This window comes from Alexandromys fortis, unplaced genomic scaffold (assembly GCF_014885135.2).
Source record: "Alexandromys fortis isolate MF-2015 unplaced genomic scaffold, M_Fortis_MF-2015_v1.1 scaffold_212, whole genome shotgun sequence".
Lineage (NCBI taxonomy): Eukaryota > Metazoa > Chordata > Mammalia > Rodentia > Cricetidae > Alexandromys > Alexandromys fortis.
The window spans coordinates 88077-95279 of record NW_026068091.1 but is presented as its reverse complement, the minus strand read 5'-3'; positions in this window follow the sequence as shown (position 1 = coordinate 95279).

The window sequence follows — 7203 nt, the reverse complement described above, 5'->3', positions numbered from 1 at the left end:
GACCTGTGGAGTGCCCTGGGACACGGACCCAGCTCTCCACTAGCGTGGGCTGCCTCCTGCGTGTCAACAGCTAGCATGACTTCACAATGACGAGCTTCCTCAGACTGCTAAAGACCTCTTCCCACCCCACCTCTCCCCACCCCACCTCTTCTCAACCCATCTTCTTTCCCATTTGGATTTTTGAGACAGGGTTTCTCTGTGTAGTCCCTCTCTCTGTAGACCAGGCTGGCCTCGAACTCAGAGCCCCTCTGAGATCTGCCTCCTGAGTGCTGGGATTAAAGGTGCTTGCCAACGTTGCTCATCCCATTTTGTTTTCTTTTCTTTAAAACAAGGTCTCTTGTGGTTCAGACTGTCCTTGAACATCCTGTGAGACCGAGGATGACCTTAAACTCCCGGTCTTCCTGCCTCCACCTCCGGAGTGCTGGGATCCACAGTTGTGTGCCATGATGACGAGCCATGAGCGTAAGGCCGGGCACCAGTGCGTCAAAGCTGCAGCCCTCATGCAGCCTGCAGGCTGCCCCTGCCAGTTCGTCTGCCCCTGCCAGCTACCGCCAGCTACCTTCACCACTAAGAACTGCAAACTCCAGGGGGCGTCAGTACAGTCCATTCACTTCCTGTCACATCTGTGGCTCTGGCTGTGACTGTCACTTGACTAAGTCTAGTCTCCTCCGCCCTGGCCATCCTCTCTGAAGTCCTTGTTCTTCCAGGTTGATGGCTGCTGTACACACAGGTGTGAACGCCATCACAGAATGCATTGCTCATGGTGGCAGGGAAGCCCTCCCAGGAGCTTCTCTAGAGGCTGAGCTCTATCCTGCCCACTGGAAGCACATAACGAATGTTCAAACCAGACAAGAGTGGAGCGACAGGTGGGACCCTCCATCTAGCCTTTAATGTCTGTGGGCAGCCCAACGAAGGGAGTGTGGGTACTGCATGGCCCTGGGGCCCAGCCCCTGGGGACACAGGCACTGTCTATAGCGCACTGGCATGACCAGGGCTGTGGCCAGTCCTGATGGGGGAAAGAAGCTGGTGGCAACTGTTCCAGCCTTCTCTCCTTTTGTCCTCCAAGCTCCTCCGCAACCTCCGCAATGCAGGCAGTGTGGAAACAGACGGGACAGGCCCTGAGGGACTATTTAAGACACCAGCCTGGGCTATGTAAGTGTCTGTTGAACAGAAATTCATTGATGAGAAATCTGAGCAGGACTCCATGGGATCTCTCCACACAGGAAGGGACACGGGCCACCTGTGAGCTTAGGCTCGGTGTATACCAGGAATTAAAGGCAGAAATCCCAGGGATGGAGCCACACAATAACGAATAAGAGGCCCCTGAGTTGGGCTAAACCACCGCAGTACTGTGGGATCACTGACCAGAACCACTCACCCATGACCTAACAGGCTTCCATGGCCTGGGTTTACAGAGAGGAGGAAAGGGGCTTGGGAAGACAGAAGGCTCATTCTCCATGACAGAGAACCCTTTCTTTCTGGGTCCTGTGGTGAGCAAACATGGCACAGGCCCCAGGAAAGCAGAGGGCCCATTTCCTTGGCCACAGTGGATGGCCAAGGGTGTGAGGACAGATGCAGAGCTGGAGAGGGAAGCAGGCAGGTGACCTCCAGCGGAAGCATGGCCTTCATAGCTTAGACTACAAGAAGTGGAGATACCTTGGTGGTCATCCAAAGGATACTTCCGCAAAACACTTTCAATTGCTGGGGAGGGAACCTTACCAAGAAATATTTCAGCACAGGACAGTGCAGCTGCAAGAGCAGCAGTTGCTGGGTCAGATGGTCCCGATTTGGAACCCCAGCCTGCCACTAGCTCAGATCAGCCTGGGTGTTCTCTCCTTACGTCAGGCATATAGTGATCATAGTGCTGATCTGAGGACTGCTTGGAAGACAAGAGGTAAAATGCCAAAGCAGCCCAGCCCCTCCATCCAACAGACTGCTATCCTCTCTGCTCCTGGTTAGCGTAAGTTCAGTGTGCGCTTAGTGTACATCGTAGTCTATGCTACAGACTCAGGATGTAAGAGGTATGGCTTCCACTCCCAAGAACTGGTGGTACAGGATGCCGCTAGTCTTACAGCATACAGATGGGGAGCCCTAGGAGGGAGCAGGAACAGGCGTGCGAAGTAGCTCCTTCTGCAGAAGGGCAGAATGTGGGGTTGAAGTTGGTTCTCCATGTGCTTCATGTATGAAGCCCTGGGTTCTGTCCTCAGCAACATAGAAACCAGGTATGGGGTGCACACCTGTAATCCCAGCACTTGGGAGGTAGAGGCAGGGTGATCAGAAGTTGAAAGTTATTATGGGCTACACAGACAAGTTTTTATTTTTTTTTTAATTTTTTTGGAGATTCCTTTTTTTTTTTTAAATATTTATTATGTATACAATGTTCCTTGTGCAGGTACATCTCCATGCCAGAAGAGGGCGCCAGGTCTCATCACAGATGGCTGTGAGCCACTACATGGTTGCTGGGAATTGAACTCAGGACCTCTGGAAGAGCAGCCAGTGCTCTTAACCTCTGAGCCATCTCTCCAGCCCCTTGGGGTGGGGGTGGGGGTGTTCAAGAAAGGGTTTCTCTGTGTAACAGTCCTGGCTGTCCTGTCTGAATTAGCTCTTGTAGACGGCTGCCCTCAAACTCACTGAAATCCGCCTGCCTCTGTCTCCCAGATGCTGGGATTAAAGGCATGAGCCACCACCGCCTGGTTATACTGCCAAGTTTAAGGCCATCCTGGTATACATGAGACACTCCAATTTTTATTTATTTATTTAGGTTTTTTTGGAGACAGGGTCTCACTATGTAGCCCTGGCTGTTTTGGAACTCACTCTGTCAGCCAGACTGGCCTCAAACTCATAAATATGACTGCGTTTGCCTTGTGAGTGCTGAAATTAAGGCATGTACCACCCAGTTGACAAGCATCTTTTAAAAAATAAAAAAAGCCGACCTTAGTCTGTCAATTAACTTGTTTATGGGGGCTAGAGAGATGGCTCGTGGCTAGGAGCACAGGCGGCTCTTCTGGAGAACCCGTGTTCAGTTCCCAGATCATACAGCAGCTCACAACCGTCTGGAGCTCCAGTTCCAGGGGATCTGACACTCTCACACAGACAGACATGCAGGAAATACCAATGCACATAAAATTAAAGAAAAAAAACTTGTTTATTCCATATCCTCTGGGTGGAGACAAGGGGAGAAACAAGGTGGGGGAAGGTGAGAATCCTTGTTCATACACAACGCCCTACAGCCAGGCATCAAGCACAGAACTAGTCCCAGCACCAGGGTAGTTGAGGCAGGAAGAGTACAGCAATCTCAAGGCTCTACGTATGGAGTCCCAGGCCAGCCAGAGCTATTTCTCAAGACCCTGTCACCGGTGAAAATATACATACATACATACATTCATACAAACATACATACATACATACATACATCTTCCTGGGAACTGAACAACACTGAACCCAATCTGTGGTTGCATGATGTCATTTCCCACAGTGTAACTCCTCTTTATTTTCATTTTCTATATCCCCCTCCCGAACACAGCACTGCTGATTAACTTCCATATAAACAGTCAGTTTGAGCCCCCCTCCTCTGTCCATCCACTTTAGACACAGACCCTCACCTAGCCTGAGGTGATGGCTGCTCTCACCACTTTCCCGAAGCAAGTGCCCATGGGCCATCTTTAACCCTCTTTCCCCTTACTGTGATTTCTGTGTAATTGGAAGGAGGCTAGGAGACAGTATTTACATTTGGGAAGGAAGTGACCAGTTTTAGGAGGGTGTAGATGTGCACCCCTGTGGTCCTGCACTTAGGAGGTAGACGCAGAGGATCATGAGTTCAAGGTCATCGCTGGCTACATGAAACCCTGTCTCAAAAGGCCAAGGCGGGGCCAGAAAGATGACTCGGGTACAGGCACTTGTCTCAAAGCCTGGTGACTTGAGTTGGATCCCTGGGGTACACATGGTAAACAGAGAACCAACTCCTAAAACTTGTCCTCCTCCACACGTGTGGTGGCATGTACCGGCACACACAAAATTTTTTTAAAGACAGTGTTTGGTGATGCAGGCCTTTAATCCCAGGACTCAGGATGCAGAAATGGGCAGATCTCGTAAGTTCCAGACCAGCTGGGGCCACACAGGAAGACCCTATCGAGAGAGAGAGAGAGAGAGAGAGAGAGAGAGAGAGAGAGAGAGAGAGAGAGAGAGAGAGAGAGGGCAGCTTTCAGTTAATGCTCCTTTTTCATACCTTGTCCTGGAACAGGCATCAAAGTGAAAGCCAAAATGTCACATTACCAAAGATTCTCTCCAAGAAACACATCAATTCTCTGCATACAGATGCAGACTCCAGTTTAACTGGGTTATCAATCTAGACTTGGCACAGGAAATCACCCTGTGAGTAGGAAGCCCGAGGCACCCAGCCAGTGTGGGCAAAGTCTGTGGGGGTAAGGTCTATCTGGAAATGGGCCGTCCTGCCTAGCACAGGCTTGTTAGCACTCTGCAAATGTCCGAAGGCCAACCCTAAGCGAGACCCTAAGTTGAGAGTCCAAGAGCCAGTTGTGGTGACACAGACCTATAATCCCAGCCCTTGGGAACTGGAAGCAAGAGGATCAGAAGTTCACTGTTATCCTGGCCTGCATAGGGTGTTTGAACTGCACAAGACCTAGTCTCAACAAACAAACAAAAATAAAAAAATATATATAAACAAATTGAGAGCCCTAATCTTTGTTTTTTAAAGATTTATTTTGTATGCATGAGTGCTTTGTGTGCACTCGTGCATAACACTCCTGGTGCCCTCAGAGTTTAGAAGAGGGTACTGGATCGGTTGGAACTACTAGAGTTATCAGCGGTTTTAAGTCGCCCTGTGAGTGTTAAGAACTGAAACCGCGTCTTTTATAAGAGCGGCAAATGCTCTTAAAGACACTGAGCCATCTCTCCAGCCTCGAGCGATATGAAGCCCTAATCTTAACATGGAGCTCTTGGTGCTTTTCGAACATCTGATAAGAGCGGTAGTGAACAGGACAGACTGAACTTGCACTGGGGGGGGGGGGCTTGCCAAACTCCACAGGGGTATAAGAAGCACTAAGCAGTGAGACAAGAGGGACCATTGGATCCCTAGGAGCCAGAGATATAGGTGGGTGTGAGCCACACAACCTGGGTGCTGAACTCAGGTCATCTGGGAAAGCCACCAAGAGTTCTTAACCGATGAGTCATCTCTCTAGCCCTCTTTCATTTTCTTTTACATTTATTTATTATTGAGTGTGCACATGCTTGTGTGCAGGTCAAAGGACAACTTGCAGGATTTTCCTCTTGTACCATGTGTCTTCCAGGGATCCAACTGAGGTCGTCAGGTTCAATGGCCAGTGCCTTTACCACTGAGTCACCTCACTGGCCCCAGTTTTCTATCTAAAATTGGGACTTCTGTCAGTCATGGCCAGCCTGGTCTACAGAGAGAGCTCCAGGACAGCCAGGACTATACAAAGAAATTCTGTCTCAAAAACCAACTGGAGGGAGGGAGGGAGGGAGGGAGGGAGGGAGGGGGGGAGGGAGATGCTTATGCTCAGCTCACATCTCTCTATAGTCGAGTTTCTCAGCCCCAGAAAGTTCCACCTACAGTGGGCAGTTTCTCATTTCAATTAATCTAACCAAGATAATCTCTTGCCTCAGGCATGCCCAGCCACCCATCTCCCAGGTGAGTCAAGATCTCAACAAGTTGTCATGTGAGATCAATCATTACAACCCCTAGACAAAAGCACTGTGGATATGGGCAGCACAAGACAGGACCAGCAAGGCAAGGCAGGTCTGCAGCTGTGCTGATCAGAAGCCAGGGGTCCAGATGAGATAGGACTGAGTGGAAGAGAGAGCACTGAGGACCCTCCCATGCTGTCCCAGGCTGTGGGGAACAAAGGTCTCCACACAGCATCCCAAACACCTTGCCTCTTGCCTGTTCATCTCCGCACACCTCATCACGGCCCAGGCAATCATTCTTGGACACCAGGCTCTCTCACCTCCTCATAAGCAGCCTTGGTTTGTTTGTTTTTTTAACAGTCCAGCTTCTTAGGCTGGACTCTTCCACGGGGTTTTGTTATTTGTTTTGAGACTTCAGTTCTGTTCTGAAATAAACTGTCCTTAAGCCATAGGTCAGATGACTATAACAAAACCTTGGAGAAAGTCCCCCTTGCATCTGAGCATTTGATCTAAAAGGAGGAAAAGAAGGGGGAGAAGGAGGAGGAAAAGGAGGAGGAGGAGGAGATAGGTTCTCCTGCAGCCCAAGCTGGCTTTGAATTCGCTGTGTGGCTACAGGTGACCTTTAAACTCCTGATCTCTTGTCTCCACCTCCTGAGCCAGGATGACAGCAAACACCACCACACTGGGTCTACCCAGGGCTGGAGATAAGCATGCTAGGCAATCACTCTGCCGACTGAGCTCCATCCCAGGCCCTGAACATGGACTCTTGAAATGGAAAACTCCAAATCCTCACAGACTAACAGCAATAGTGTGACTAGGATCCTAACTGTCCCCACAGCCCCCGGTGTAAAAGCTTGGCCTCCCCTGTGGGCACTGTTGGGGAGGGTCTAGTGTAAGGAAGCTCGGTCACGTGGGAGGCATGTGCTCAAAGGAGATAGCAGGAAGTCAACCGTTTCTTCTCTCAGCCCTGCAGCCACTGTGAACGAGTGAGTGTCCCCCTCCATGCACCCATGCTGGGCCTCACCACAGGTCTCATGGTGCAGCATCTGACTGTGGCCCGAAACCACAAACCACACCAACCAAAAGAGAGGTCTTTCCTCCCTTCTCTTAGGGTTTTTTGTCAGTGAAAGGATCTCGCAAAGAACTAGAGTTCAATTCCCATGGTTAACAACCACCTGTAACTCCAGCTCCAGGGGATCAGACACCTCTTTTGGCCTCCAATAAACATAAAGTAAAAATAAATATTTTCAAAAACACAAACATATAACCCTATGAAGAAAATACAACTAAAATTAATTTTTATGCATAACAAAACAAACACATGCACACACAAACTCTCTGCAAAAAATGAATTACAAAGGAAGCCAGTTGGCTGGGAGGCCTGCAGTGAAGGCTGTCTGGGATAACTAGAGACCACAGGCTACCTTCATTACAGGGACCTGCCCTGGAGAAGGGGGTCCTACAAAGAACCCCAAAACCTTAATTTAAACATCCTTCTTTCCCCACACCCTTGAACCAGAGCTGGCAGTAAATTCAGTT